The sequence below is a fragment of the Hyperolius riggenbachi genome, chromosome 3 (assembly GCF_040937935.1).
Source record: "Hyperolius riggenbachi isolate aHypRig1 chromosome 3, aHypRig1.pri, whole genome shotgun sequence".
NCBI lineage: Eukaryota > Metazoa > Chordata > Amphibia > Anura > Hyperoliidae > Hyperolius > Hyperolius riggenbachi.
Window position 1 is genome coordinate 252,335,025 of NC_090648.1, and position 13,117 is coordinate 252,348,141.

Here is a 13,117-nt window from a genome sequence, read left to right on the forward strand (position 1 = left end):
TGCTCCATGCATGCAAGCCTGTGCCCCTCACTAGCTCTCACACACACTAGCCAGGTACACAGCAGCGGCTCCCCTCTAATAGGGTATAGTCTCAGTTAGCATATATTGCTGCAGCTTATGTCGTTGGCCAGCTTGGGTGCCCAGACGCTGTGTATTAGCAGTTCAATTTCCACAGTTGTTTGTAAACTTTATTTTACCATTCAGCTATTCAGCAGATATTGTCAACATTATACTTGCATGCGTGTCCCACTTTCAGACTTCTCCATCACCTCCTTATCCACCGCAATGATGTTTCACTCTCCCCAAACGGCCTATGTGGCTTAAAGTCTCTTTAGGCAGTCCAGCTTTCACTTTAATGCCATATCGCAATTGCGGCAGTTCAATGTCTGCTCACCGCTATTTAGCTCTGCTTGTGTGTAGTCTCCAAGAGATCCAGCCTTAGCCTTGGTGTAATGAGAGGGCGGTGGCGAATCACCTTTTGGTGATGCTTGCGGGACTCCGCGCCTCATAGCGTCGTCATTCGCTTCACATTAAACAAAGTCAGAGGGCATATAGTCGGGCTTAGATGTGGGAAAGGCGTGCATCAATGTACTGCCGCAGGTAACTCCTCCCACCGACGCGTTTCACGTCACAGAACGTTTCTTCAGGTAGTTATCTGTCCATGTCTTCCTCCACCTGCCCTCCCTTTCCACAGTCATAAGTGTGTATTACTGGATGATTCTAGTTTATATGTTTGCCAAGAAGTAAGTGTAGGTGTTGTAATCATTGAAAGTTTTATTATTTTTATTATTATGTATTTATTTAGTGCTCTTCTGCAGTGCTTTATAGAGTATGTAGTCATGCTACTAACTGTCCATCAGCAGAGCTCACAATCAAAACCCTAGCTTAGTCACAGAGTAGCGTCCCTTCACGTGTGTATAGCCTGGCCTAGCGATGTCACCAAAGGGGATTGGGTAACATCAATCAAAGGTGTGTACGCACCTTAAAGCGGTATTAAACCCTGACATAATATTCAATAAAAACATGTTTTCCTACTTTTTATATGCCATACAGTTATCATATTTGCTTTTGTGCATAAGTATTAGTATTCATTTAGAAATTATTAGTTCCCAAAGTACACTTTTTTTGCTCTGAAAGCTGACTTTGCATTTTATTTATAACTGCTTTATTCATGTTCTAACGAGCAGAAATGCTTTCTAAATTTTCTGACTTTGTTCAGGAGACCCGGCAGTGTCAGAGAATTGTTTATTTACATTCCTCACTTGATACAATTAAACAAAAGATAACATTATCTTCACTTCGGATGTGCCCAGCTTTGCTAAGTCCTGTGTGTAACCCTTTGAATGCTGTTCTAGTAAAAAAAAAAAATGCTGGTTGTATATAATATGCTGTAAATAATCTTTTAGAGCAAAGAAGAAACGCTGGGTTTATTCCGCTTTAAGGCTTTCTGCTTTCCAAAAGACAAGTCTGAGAAGATCTTATAAAAAAACTGGAAGGAATTGATGATAGAAGAATATGGCGAACTTCTGAACCTTAGGTAAGTATGCAATATTCATTTGCAGGTACATCATGTGTTTATTTTAAATCATTTTACTTGGTTCATGGTCCCTTTATGTGCAGGATAACAAAGCTAGAGTGTTATCTAGAGCAAAGTGTAGAACTGTAGGGCACTGAAATACTGCAGCTTTGTAGGAACCTATATGTCAAGACTAAAACATGCAACTGCTAGTTGTTTGGTTTCCCCAATACTGAGATACAATTTTCAATCAGAACTTAGTAGATCCATTTATTTATTTTGTGTTCATACACTACTGTAAGTCTTCTAAATATCTTTATTTCAGAAGGAATTATTACTTACACATTTTCATTCTTCTTTCTTTTTTATCTCTTTTTTTTCCATTTTATTCTGTATGTTTCTCATGTGTTGCTTATAATATAGCAGAAACAGTCAAGGTTGAGTGAATCCCTGTGGTGGTAATGCAAGAGGTGTGAAAGGTGAAGAGTTTTCCCCAGGGATTCTATAGTGTGTAAAAATATACAAGACAATATTAACTACCTCATTTCCACAGTGGTTACATCCATTGCATATAAGTTCAATACCGCAATTTCCTTTCCACAGAGCTTGTGAATCTCGGTGGAGGCGCTTTCACGATGCTGGGCTAACTCTCAGTCCACTTGTCCTTCATAATGTTCTCTCTTTCAGGTTACATGTGCAGACTTCAACTGAGGTATTGTTTAATAACCAGAGGGGTTCATATTGCTCTTACTTATTGCATGCGGTTATTTGTAAATACCAGTGTAAAGGAAATGTAGAGTTAATACCCATAGCTACATGTCAAATATTTTGCCTGTTATCATCTCTCGCTCCAAATACTTTACAGACTTTTTATGCTTTTGGCAGATTCTTTTAAACTGCTATTAAGGTGTTTAAATTATGTTTCTGTTTAATATAATTTTTAACTATGATGAGTAAGGCCCCTTTCACACATGTTGCATCACTTCACGTTGTGTTACGCTCCCATGCTGCTCCCCCATCGCAATGGCCAATAGTCTCTATCATCTTGCTTACCCTCCACCTAGAAAGCATGTGTCATTAGAAGGGAGGGAGTGAAGAGCAGAATTGGGACAAGGTTCTCCAGCACCAAAGGCAGAGAATCCAAAATGTGTTCTTTCCCTCCCCTGAATTGTGTCTGCCCCAATAAGTAGCAGATGTGTCTGCAGTGTTAAGTACCCCCCCCCCCCCCCCAGTATAGGCAGCTGGATGTACCTTTATTCGCCAAACATAGGTAGCCAGATGTGCCTCCAGTATTAGGTAGGTTCCAAAGTATAGGTAGTCAAATGTGCCCCCAGTATTAGGTAGTTCCACCCACCCCCCAGTATAGGTAGCCAGATACACCCCTAGTATTAGGTAGCCTCCCACCCCCCAACCAGTATAGATAGATAGATAGATAGATAGATAGATAGATAGATAGATAGATAGATATGCCTCCAGCCCAGTCTAGGTAGCAAGATGTGCCCTCCCCTCCATATAAGGTAGCCCCCCCCCCCCAGCATAGATAGCAAGATGCGGCTCCAATATTAGGTAGCCCCACCCCCCATATGCAGAGTCACAAGCAAATCATGCTGTAGAAGTTACTTGCCTCTTGGTACCGGGATATAGGATGGTGCCTCTTAAAGAGGAACTCCAGTGAAAATAATGTAATAAAAAAGTGCTTCATTTTTACAATGATTATGTATAAATGATTTAGTCAGTGTTTGCTCATTGTAAAATCTTTCCTCTCCCAGATTCACATTCTGACATGTATTACATGGTGACATTGTTACTGGGGGCAGGTTATGTAGCTGTTTCTAGCTGTTCTGGCTGTTACAGACAGCTGTTAACAGCCATTTCCTGTCTGTGAGCCTTGTTACATTGTGGCAGTTTGCCCAGAGTACCGCGGTACTCAGAGCTTCTTGTGGGAGGGGTTTCACCACAATATCACTGAACACTGGACACTGGACACTGAAAGTAAATGGCAAACCTTCAAACAGATTCTTAATGACATGTAGAGAGGAACCAGCTTAGCATCACTCAGGACTAGAGATGGGCCGAACGGTTCGCCGGCGAACGGTTCCAGGTGAACTTTGGGGGTTCGTGTTCGCCTGCTTAACCTCCCTGGCGGTTTATTAAAATCCGCCAGGGGGCAGCAAATACGTTTTTTTTTCTTTTTTTTTTTTCTTTTTCATGTAGCGAGACAATGTCTCGCTACATGATAGCCGCTGCCGAGCGGCATCCCCCCAGCCCCAAATAGATCAGCAGGGCTGCCAGGCAACTGGTATAGCTTAAAAGGAAATCAATATGGCAGCCTCCATATACCTCTCACTACAGTTCTCCTTTAAGCAACCTAATGGTTCTACTGCATTTAGCATAAATGTTAAATTTTAGGCTAGCTTCACTTACTTCTGTAGTGGTACAGTGCTTAGGGTGATGTGCCCACCACACAGTGAGATCTGGGTTTGATTCCCAGCTATGGTATGATCTGGTGTTTGACATTTTTGTAAGATCTGACAAGATTAGCTGCATGCTTGTTTCTGGTGTGATTCACACTACTGCAGCCAAATAGATCAGCAGGGCTGCCAGGCAACTGGTATAGCTTAAAAGGAAATCAATATGGCAGCCTCCATATACCTCTCACTACAGTTCTCCTTTAAGCAACCTAATGGTTCTATTGCATTGAGCATAAATGTTAAATTTTAGGCTAGCTTCACTTACTTCTGTAGTGGTACAGTGCTTAGGGTGATGTGCCCACCACACAGTGAGATCTGGGTTCGATTCCCAGCTATGGTATGATGTATACTCATGTATGTATCCCCAGCTATGGTATGATGTATACTCATGTATGTATTCCCAGCTATGGTATGATGTATACTGGTTTTTAAAATAGTATAATTCCCTGGCAGAAGAGACCCTCCTCCCTCCGGTAGGAGGGAATAGGTAAAAGGGTGGAGGGAGGAGGGAGGAGGCCAATTAAAATCTCCCTAGCAGAGTGTGTAGCAGCTGTCCCATAACTAATTAGTGTAGGCAGGCAAATGGTATAAAGGACCTTGCTTGGAGGAGGGAGGGTGGGTGGGTCCTCCAGCAGTGATGTGTATTTCACTCAATTAGGTGTGGCTCCAGGTATTAGAGCTTTTGAAACATGTTTTCTATCATTTTTCCAGTTGATAGAATTTTTTTAAACTTTCAAAGTTCGCCTCCCCATTGAAGTCTATTGCGGTTCGCGAACTTTTTCGCGAACCGAACCTTTCGCGGAAGTTCGCGAACCCTGAGTTCGGCCCAACTCTACTCAGGACCTTTATTTGCCAAATAAATAAATGCAAAACATTGAAAAGTCCATTAACATAGCCACGGCCACAGGAGCTCTGGCAAGTAACCACTTTTTTCCTCACTTTTCCCAGCCTGGTCCTCTGGTCTAGCCGCCTCCTGGCTCACCCAAGGGAAGCCCGACAAATAGAGATGTCTGGCAACTCCAGCACAAGCCCAGTCCCGACTTACTAAGCGGGGCGACTCCAATTCCAGCAGCGGCCATGAGAGCTCCAGCAGCGGCCATGTGCTCTTCCACCGGTACTCTTCCATCGCTCCTCTGCACTCTGCAGCAGCAGACCCCAGGACATCGGATCAGTGGCGGCTCGAGAGGTGACGCACGACTTCGGCTCCATCGGCGGCTTCTCCGTACCACGTGGGAGAAGCCCCGACCCAATGGCGGCTCTGATCAGGACACGGCCCACCACCGCTACCCCCTCATGGCGCCCTTTTGGAGAGGCCCAGCACATCACATGGGGAGATCACTTCAGGTCATGCCACTCTACCGCCGACCGCCATCCAGGACACTCCGCCGCTCAGCCTCTTGCTGCACAACACTCCTGCTGCCGATGCGGGCCTGTGCTGGGGAGTCGGGGGCTGGGCAACGCCATCATCGGTGGCCTTGTTCTGCCGCTGATGGCGGGAGTCAACCTCACGCTGCCTGGCTTCACCATTGCAGCTGCATAGGCAGCTCTCCAACCGTCCTTGTCGCCCTGCCGGCCAATTCACTGCGGGCCCGCTCATGGAGGTCGCAGAGGCGTTCCCATCGGGCCGGTCCCATGAATTTTTTTTTTTTGCCTGCAAATGCCGCATGCCCGGGCACCCATGCCACCGATTCTGCCCCTGGCTGCTCTGATGGAGAGTGCACCAACTCGGACCTTCTGCCTAGGAATTGGGTATGCAAGACCGGGACAGTTATTACCATCCCCCAGGGGACTCTTGGACTCACTGGCTACCACTTTTATTTTCTTTTTTTCCTTTCCTTATCTTTTTTATTTCTTTGACCTCTCTCTTCTATCTTCTTGTTCAATAGCATACTGCGGGGCGTCCAAATGTGCTGCAGAGCAGTCTAGATTGCATTTATTTTCTTTGTTCAGGGTCCCTTAAAGGCTAATTGGCCCAGACCTTGTAAGGATTTTTTGCCTTCCCATGGATCAACTGGGATATGTGTAGTTCAGGACAGTGTTTTTTTGTGTGTTTGTTTCTTTCTGGTTGAACTTGATGGACAGATGCCTTTTTTAACCAAGCTGTGTTACAATGTTAGAGGTATGTCTCTTGGTTAGTCTGCTAGATGTATGGGCATCTTAAGAAAAAAAAGTCAAGATCAGCCTCTGTATGGAGGGTCTACTGTCCACTGTGCTCAGAACTATTGCAAGAATCTCTACTTCTTGGGTATAATTGAATTATCAGCTTTGCTTTATCACTGAAGTGGCTATTCAGGCCAGGGTACACAATGAGACATAAACAAAAGATGTAAACAAAGGTTATTGATCCCGACTATTGGTCAGCAAGTGTTGTCCTTAGCCATGAAAAGGGCAACCTGTTGTAATTATTGATGACTTTTTTTTGTTTTTGAAGCTGTCATCTGATTTTATGGAGGCACTTATTTTGAAAGAAACACTACAGGTATCCATTCTGGGTCAACATTAATGGAACTGAATAGTTATTTGGCACCTTAAAAAATAATTTTCAATTCTCTTCTAACTTCAATACATTTTAATTTTGATAAAGTGGAAATTTAATGTTCACAAAAACATTTCAATGCTGAGAAAATGGTAAACTAAACTGGGCATTTTACCCTCTCTCTGCTACCCTTTCTCTGCTTTGCACTGGAGGAAGCTAAAGTGATTGTACTCTTCAGGCTATGCCTTATGCTGAATCTCCATTGATTTATTGTTTACTCTTCCCCCAGTGGACCACCTTGCCAGGAATAAAGCCAGCTGGAATACAGTCCAAGGTCAAATGGGTGCTACATACACTTTGATGTGCGTCTGTGACCACTCTCTGTCTGCAGGGTCTATATTTTGTCCTGACTGGATGGATAAGCATGTACTAGTAATCAAAAGTGCTGCAAGGCCAGAAAAAGTAGGCATATAATAGGAAGGGAAGGGATTACAGTGCATTACCTTATCAGACCCCCTGGCCCCGTCTACTACATAATTTTTTTTTTTTATCTAATTTCAAATAAATCAGTCAAAAATTAGGACCTCTGCTGATCAGTTTTTATTAGAAAAAATGGTCATTTTTTATTGATCACCAGTTGGTAAATTGAGGAGGCTCAAGTATTAGAAAACCAGCAGTGACAACAGTTTGAACAATTTCCAAATGGATTTCGGGTGAAATCTGATCTGCCATCAGGTAGTAACCAATCATTTGTCAAATCTTGCTGCCATAGCCAAGTGAATTATTATCATTATTCCCATTAAGACTGCATATCCCCAGGGTTTATGTATGGCAAAGGTTATGTAAGCCAAGACCATGTTTATGGCTATCATTACTAATGCTAATATTATTCATCCTAATAACAGTGTCTGTTTCTTCATGCACAACCTGCTGTCATACCCACTTATGTTATTGCAGGGGTCGTGTCCACAGCAGGGTTAATGGTGACTGTACTTAAAGTTAATAAGAGATAAAATGTAGAGGCATTACTAAAGGCCTCCCTGCATATATTATATAGTGTATTCCCCCCACTCCCCCCCCCACACACACACACACTCATTTCCCCCCCCTCCTGTTATCTTATTAGGTAATGTAGCCTCTCCCCATCCCTCTAAAGCTACATACACACGTGAGATTAAAGTCTTTGTAAAATTAACAATCAATCTGCTGATAATTGTGGTAAACAAAGTTTGCCAATGATAGTGACCACACATATTTGTCTCTCAATCTTTCAAATCCACCCAGTGGATCTAGTCTGCTGACAATCGTTTGTTAAACAGTCTTTATGAGATTGACAGGTATTTCTTAACATTTGTGTGTACAAAAGCAATTTGGGGGTCTTTTGTATCAACTGATCATTTGCATGTGTAGAGCCAGTGGCATAGCCAAGGAGTGCAAGTTTTACATTGCCCCCCCCCCAAGCATTCTATACATAACAATTAATACAGCGCACCAAAACCTGCCAAGCACAACCACCGTGTCAGAGGTGCAAGAAGGGGATGAGGAACAGTTTGATTATGATTTCTACTATTCAAAGCATCTACAGAAGAAATTATTACCAGGACCAATAGAGAGCTAATACAATTGTTGAAGGTGGGCCCTTTGGCTCAAGGGCCCTACGGCAGTCGCTACCACTGCATCCCCTATTGCTACGCCACTGTGTAGAGCATCATTAGAACAATCCCTTTTTTAAACATTCCTGACAAACATATGCAGCAGATTGATTCCTTGTCTTTCAAAGATTTATATCTGACGTGTGTACCCAGCTTTACCACCGCAGCTTTCAGGTTCCAAAATCGCAAGTTCTCCCTGGAGTACCCCTTCCAGAAATGCAAACGCACAAAAAATACATTCTGTGTTTGCAAGATGGTGATAGCCTGAATCTGATCCAGGAAACCACTATATCACAAATGCTTAAAGAGAACCAGAAACAAACCAGATAATAGATTTATACATACCTGGGGCTTCCTCCAGCCCCATCAGCTTGGATCGCTCCCACGCCGCCGTCCTCCGCCGCCTCTATCGCCGGTACCGGGTCCCGTCACTTTGGCCAGTCAACTCAAGCGCAATGCGCTCCTTCCGTACTGCGCAGGCGCAAGTGTAAAGCAAGCGCCGGCGAGACGGAGGGAGTCCTTGTGGATTCGTACAACTGGCCGCGTCCGGCGGAAGTGACGGGACCCGGTTCCGGCCATAGAGGCGGCGGAGGACGGCGGCGTGGGAGCGATCCAAGCTGATGGGGCTGGAGGAAGCCCCAGGTATGTATAAATCTATTATAGTGTTTCGTCCCTGGTTCTCTTTAACAGTAGGTGAGGTTTAACTAGGTAGCATGTTGTACTTTCTATTTGCAATGCTGTGGGTGCAATATATTCAAAGCAGTTTTTTAACTCGGTTCCTCTTTAACAGCATTGACTCTCGACAAGCCAAGTGCCAAAACAATTATGTCAGTCCGCGTTATCTCTCCATTAAAGTCAGTACGTTAGTTGTATACGCTTATAAAACAATGAATCAGTGTTGTATTTCACATTTCTATCTCATCTTGCGGTGGCTGTAACACTTGTGTTTTTAGAAGCGTTTACGTGATCTCAGGAAGAAGCGATGAGAAGCTGTGCCAGCGGAGCAAGTGGCTGACTTGGAGAGTGTCTGCTTTGTGCCTCCCCCCTCCCACCCGGCTGCTGCACGCTAGTACGAAGCTGTAATGGGAGTCACTCGCACACAGGGAGCTGCATGATTTGTTGACAAAGTGGATGAATGAGTGAAAGAAGTCCAGCCAATCTATGACATTAGCCACCACCAGCGGCAGAGGAAGAAGACCTTCAGGGTAGCTCAGCCTTGCGCAGGCTAATGACCAGGCTTCACTTAATGCACCCAAGTGGGACCCTTTCTTTTCCTCCTTCCATCCTGGCGAGCAGTGGAGTGGATTTATTAGGCGTGACAGCTCTCTGTGTAATACCATAGCACACGCTGCTCAGTTTAGTGCGGCTGGTGATCATCTCTTGGAGCAAATCGCCAATCTGAAGAGGCAACTTTTTATTCCCGTGCGATCCAGTTGCGACTCTGTTTATCCTGGGTAAGGTCACTTACTATAGTAAATGCCACTTTATCACAAACTTTATAGCAACTCTCCCTAGATCTATTTCTATATGTGTGATGCACGTGTGACAGATGTTATATGAATGTTTCATGTCATCAGCTGTGCTGGGTTTGACACACCTGCATAAGACGCAGAGTTATTTTAAAATTCAGATCATCTGCTCAGTATAAGACAAATATAATATGACATGTTGTAAGCGAATGATCAGATACATCGGAGGGAATCTGATCTTCACCATACAGGTATGTTGGTGAACTTTAGATGAGTATTTATGACTGCTCAGTTTGGTTTCATAACTGACCTATGATGTATTGCTTAACCTATTCTATAATTAAGCGTAGTTTAAGTTTGTACTAATTACGGCTTATTTTAATGGGGTGATGTCAAATAATGGATGGTGTATGCAGTTCATGTGGCAGCACACAGGGTTGCACTGTACTGCACAGCATGTGCTTAACTTTGCAAGCTATCACATACTGATTGTAAAAGACCTACAGAGTCCTCTAAATATTCAGCATGCCTTATACTTAAACATTGGCAGTTAAAGTCATTTCCTAGTTGGGGAAAGGCTGCCAACTTCTACAGGGAAGTCTAGATGTAGCAGATTGAGACACAGACATTACCGTGACCTACTTCTTTGCCAAAATGTATTTTTCATGGAATTTGGGGGAAGCCTGCAGTTATAACTAAGCTTACACTGAACTGATCTGAGGTGTGATCTTGTGTAATACACAATGACAGCAGAAAACTGAAAAATGTTTGATTTGCTGATATTGAAGTTGCTGAAGTTGCTAAACTCATATATGATGTGACATGTTTAGTGGTGGAGAAAAAATAACATATGGCTTATTTTATCAAGATTCTAGTAGTCATCATGTGTAAAAGACATTTGGGGCTACTGTACAAACTCTTGTTTCTCAAGACAGATGTGATGAAATACTGGGGCTGGTTTATTGAAAACTGGAGCAAAAGTGGTGCAGTTGCCCGGAGCAATTAAACAAGTTTTAGGTGTTAAAGAAGGATTCCACTAAGTGTTACATGACGGTGTGGGTGAAGATGCTTGTAAAAGGGACAGTCACATTCCCATAGTGGAAGGTCTTCACCATATATTTAAGCCTAGGCATACATCGTTTTGGGTTGTGAAGTAATTTTGCACACTCATGCGCTACTCATCATGGCCAAGACAGATGCTTTACTACTCTGTGTTTTGAGAAGCAGCAGCTAAGCAAGCAGTGTAGTGTACATCATGGACTCAAAAAGTTGAAAAATCACAAAAATATAGTTTACACCCCCCCCCCCCCCCCCCAAACTAATCCCACTAACTTCAATGTGCTTTTGAGAAAAAAATCAACAGATGATCACAAATATCTTATAATGTATTTTATATTACATTTTTTGTGAGGGGGAGGGGGGATTGGTTCACCAGTACTATAATGTGCATGATGCTCCCATTAAGAAATACTGAAAATACTGTGAGACCTTTCAGTGGGTTGAGCATGACTGTGGAATACACTTCTACCCACCCCATCATAAGCAATTTGGGGGATATTTGGACTGGTTGCTCTCCAGAACAGCTGCTTTTTTGTATGTGTCAGTGTTATTAAATCAGCTTAACTTTCTTTTTCATCGCTTCAGCAATACTATGAAACATGGGCCTTTGAATAAGGCACATAGAAAAATGTAGTAACCCATAGCAACATCTCAGTGTACATCTTTCAGTATTTTGAGTGATGAAACTTTATTGACTGCTATAGGATACTGTCTGCACACATCATTCCATTGTTTTTCCCTATCAGCCAGGTACTTCCTAACACATTCTTTAATAGTGCGCCAACTGTTTGAAGTTATCTGTAAACACGGCTTGTAGCATGAGCAGGTGGCCTACATATAAACAATAACAACAGTAACACATTATTTTTTCCTACATGTTCCTTGCTGTTATAAAGAGTCAGCCTCAGTCAATCCCAGTGTGACTTCCGTCATATGGTAATACTACTGATAGAGATACCAAGCCCTATAATAATACCAGTGGCAATTACTGTGGGATTGCTGCCTTTCTGACCTAATGTATACTGGAAGTCAGATACTGTCCAAACAGGATATTGCTATTTTAGTATGGGATTCTCCAGATTCTGCTTTGTGTCATCACTGCTGATTTCCATAAGGCTAGGCTGAGTTCTGTAGCTGGATTTATAATACAGAGGGACTGTTCTGCTCTTGAACAGCTGATGGGACTTCTACAGAGGATTATAGTGTGGTAACCTGCATGTTTATTATGTTTACTAAACTGAGATGTTACATACTTGTGAAAGGAAACAGGGACTGTGCCTTGTGGTGTGTAATGAGCAGATCCCCACCAGTTCTGCCGGTTACATTGTTCAGCCCCAGTCATGTTTGTAGCAAGTGACCTCTGCTTTAACTCCCCACTGATAGTCTGACACACAACCTGCCTGGCCCAGCCATCCTCCAGATACATCTCTGCTACTAATCCAGGTAATTAAGGCAGAGCAAAATGCAATGATTTATTCCTTAGTAATGCAGTGGAGACTGCTGTAAAAAGGCTCTGCCTGTGGTTTTTCTTTCTACTTCATCCACTTTTGTGAAAAAATGAAGTTTAACAGAAGTTTCTTTTCCAGCATGTGCTACGCTTGGGTTGTATTTATTAATAATACATACATGGAAGTAACCATAGCAATTGCAGTGTATTCAACTGTCATGGGGCTTTCTGCATTAGCGGCCCAGTATTCAGACCTTATAGGAGCCTCCTGCCTGACTGTAGGAGCAGATCCTTTCCTAATAATAACCAATTAGTATTTCTCTTACTAGCTATTAGGGCAAGTTAAAACATGCAAGGAGAGCACTCCCTGGTTCCTAATGGTAGCAAATATTCTACAGACAGATAAATACCCCAGATAGCTATTTGTGTACCTGAAAATAGTATTCCTGTAGATATGTATTTGAAGATATATGTATATATAATTTCAGCACCTGTCTACCATTACTGTAGTATTTTTTTCTGTCTTTAACTGGAAAAAAGCCTCTAGATGATGGTTGGAGTCAGACAGGCAGCTACTCATTAATTTTCCATGCCCCTTCCATACACAGGTCCCTAAAAGAAATATAGTGTATATGCCAGATAGCTGGTTTTGCTGATAGTGTGTTACTTGCTACCACATGACATATATTTTTCTCCTTTGAAATAGCACTTTTACAACTCCTGCCTCAATAATAGTCCCTTATCTCCTCCCTGCAGCTCTCACAGGGATCTTAACAGACAATTGTTTGGTTGTTGAGAATTTAGCAATAACCTAAGAATCACTCACTAGAGTATTTGTGGTGTGTTTCTTGCCGTCATCTGAAATTCATTCTGCACAAGCTGAACTACTTAAATGGGTGATACAAATTATATTTGGCAGACTGTATGGCGATTACTAGACAGCTACAACCCTAGTGTGGCTATGGAATCTGCTGTGTCCACTTACATGGTTGTTACAACTGATGTGTGTGAAGACCATATGCACTGT

The 13,117-nt window shown here is 42.8% G+C and overlaps 1 protein-coding gene across 1 annotated transcript in view; it reads left to right on the plus strand.

Annotated features, from left to right (window-relative positions):
• Positions 1 to 9,077: 9,077 nt before the first annotated feature.
• Positions 9,078 to 13,117, plus strand: part of SEMA3D (semaphorin 3D) — a 231,829-nt gene continuing 227,789 nt past the window's right edge. The window contains exon 1 of the mRNA XM_068276170.1: positions 9,078 to 9,569. The gene's annotated coding sequence lies outside the window, so the exon portion shown is untranslated. The remainder of the gene's footprint in view (positions 9,570 to 13,117) is intronic.